The sequence below is a fragment of the Chinchilla lanigera genome, unplaced genomic scaffold (genome assembly GCF_000276665.1).
Source record: "Chinchilla lanigera isolate Chin_1 unplaced genomic scaffold, ChiLan1.0 scaffold00063, whole genome shotgun sequence".
In the NCBI taxonomy this organism is placed as follows: Eukaryota; Metazoa; Chordata; class Mammalia; order Rodentia; family Chinchillidae; genus Chinchilla; species Chinchilla lanigera.
The window spans coordinates 13,479,823-13,482,407 of NW_004955464.1; the positions used below are offsets into that span (position 1 = coordinate 13,479,823).

Genomic DNA, 2,585 nt, shown 5'->3' on the forward strand with positions numbered 1-2,585 from the left:
CCGGTTGGCTTCTCCTGTTCTCTTGCTTTCTCCTCATACATCAGGGTCATTTTCAGGATGGCAGATCGCTTGCCCAGCATCATTCTGAGAAAGTCAGGGTAGCTGAACATCTCCCCAGAGCCACCAGACACCTCTCCAATTAATTTCTTCAGCTCGAGGTGGGTCTTGGGGACCCCAGGTTTCTCCAGCATTCTCTTCAGGAGCATGATATCGATGTCTCCGTTTCCATTCCGGTCGAACTCCATGTATTTCCTCTTGAAGGCTTCCAGTTTGGAGGGGGGAGGTCCTCATCAGTGCTGTATTTGGGGTCCTCCAGGAATTGCTGGTTGATCTCCTGTAGTCGCTCTTCCTGCTGAGCCTTCAGCAGTCCAAAGCTTTTCCTCCCTGGAAATCCCTGGCTTGGCTTGTAGCTCAGGAGGTGCAGGTGGCACCAGGTCCACCAGGTGACCTTGTAGGGAAACACCGGGTCCCAGGTCTTATGACTTTTCTGCTTTCCCCCTGCCCTCCAGTTTCCTCTGGAGGTCCCATTTTATCCAGGTATTCCCCATCTGGGGATCTTCCCAGAAGAATTAAAACACATACGACATCGATACACACACGCTCATGTTTATAGCAGTACAGTTTACAATAACTAAATATTGGAAACAGCCCAAATGCCCATCAACTGGTGAATGGATAAAGAAGGTCTTTTTTTTTTTTTTTTTGGTTTTGGCTTTTTTTCTGGTACCAGAATCGAACTCACAACCTTGGGCTTGCCAGGCAGGCACTGTGCCTCTCAGCTAAATCCCCAGCCCCAAGAAGGTCTTTTTTATGTAATGGATTACTACTCTGCCATAAAGAAGGATAAGCTTGAGACATTCCTAAGTAAATGGATGCACCTTGAGGCCACACTCTTAAGTGAAATAGGTAGGACACACATGTAAATACCACATTGTTTCTCTGGTGTGAGAAACTAAAAGTGTAAATAAAGACCAACACTTTGGAGGCTGAGGCAGGAGGATCCCAAGTTCAAGTCCAGCCTGGGCAACTTAGTGACTTAGTGAGACTCTGTCTCAAAATAAAAATAAATTTTAAAAATGTGCTGGGGATGTAACTCAGTGCAAAGGCCTTGGGTTCAATCTCTATTATTTCCCAGGGGTGGGGGCTGGTGATACAGCTACTGGTAGAATGCCCCTGGACTCACTCCCTAGTACTACAATTTAAAAAAAAGTTTTTTAAAAAGGAAAGATAGTTAACATAAAGTAGGAACAAACAGGAAAAAACAATTGGAAATACTAAGATGAAAATTTTTTAACAGTTGAAATCCATACATGAATTGAATAGCAGAATGGTTACAGCCAAAAGCAATGGTGAGCAACATAATCAGGCTGAGCTTCATCCAGAGGCATCAGGAAGGAATAAAGAGAACAAGAAGATTGAAAACAAATGATCTAATGATGACACACATGGTGGATGGCTAATCCAGCAGCCATTCCTAACTCCCCCTTTCTTATTCATCTCCAAATTAGCTATGGAATAAAACTTGACACTTGCTTTCCCAGAATCCCCCGCGGCACAGTTCTGGCCAATGAGATATAAGCAGAGCACAGAGTTCTGGGAGACTGTAGGCAAGAGGTTTTTTTCTTTTTCTTTTTCTTTTTTTTTTTTTTTTCTTCCGGTACAGGGGGATTGAATCCACGAACTTGCACTTGCCGGCAGGTGCTGTGCCGTTGAGCTAAACCTCCAGCCCCTAGGTTTTCTTCTTTGTTGTAGACTGGGTCTTGACATGTACCCTAGGCTGGGCTCAAACTTGCGATCCTCCCTCCTGGACTCTGGAGTGCTAGGACAGCAGGTGCGCACTACCACGCCTGGCAAGGAGTTTGTTTCCCAATAGAAGGGAATGGCATGAAGGAGCCTCTGCTTCTGTCATCCCTTTTTTCTTGTCTTAGACATAGATGTTCTTTCTGTAGTTGTGACACTTGGAGATCATGAGATAGATGAGGTCATCAGTTAAAAAACCAACAGATAGCTGGGTGTGGTTGTGCATGCTTGAAATGCCAGCACTCAGGAGGCGGAGGCTGAGGCTGAGGCTGGGAGACTGAATTTGAGGCCTACCTGGGGTACATAGAGTCTGTCTCAAAAAACTGAAATAAATAAATAAATAAATAAATAATTTTTTTTTTTTTTTTTTTTTTTTTTTGAGCTGAGCATATTGGCTTAGTGCTCCCCTCCACCAGCGAGGCTAAACTGGCAGGATTTCTAGAGGCCAGGAGTTTTGGCCAGCCTGGGCATATGGTGAGATGTTCTATAAAAACAAAAAAAGTTTCAGGGGCTAGCCAGGTGTGGTAATACATGCCTGTAATCCCAACACTTGGGAGGTTGAGGCAGCAGGATCACCATGAGTTCAAGGCCAGCCTGGAATACATAATGAGATCCTGAGCTACATAATGAGAAAAAAGAAAAGTTCCAGGGGCTGAGGGTGTAGCTTAGTGATAGAGCACTTGCCTAGCATGTGTGAAGCCCTGGGTTTGATATCTAGCACCGCAAAAACACAACTAAATCTTCCTGAGGGCACTGTGGTGAGAGTATGTGTACAAAAATACATA

General features: G+C 44.6%; 1 pseudogene; it reads right to left on the minus strand.

The window, feature by feature from the left end:
* Positions 1-2: 2 nt before the first annotated feature.
* LOC102007638 overlaps positions 3-2,585 on the minus strand; it is a 4,343-nt pseudogene continuing 1,760 nt past the window's right edge.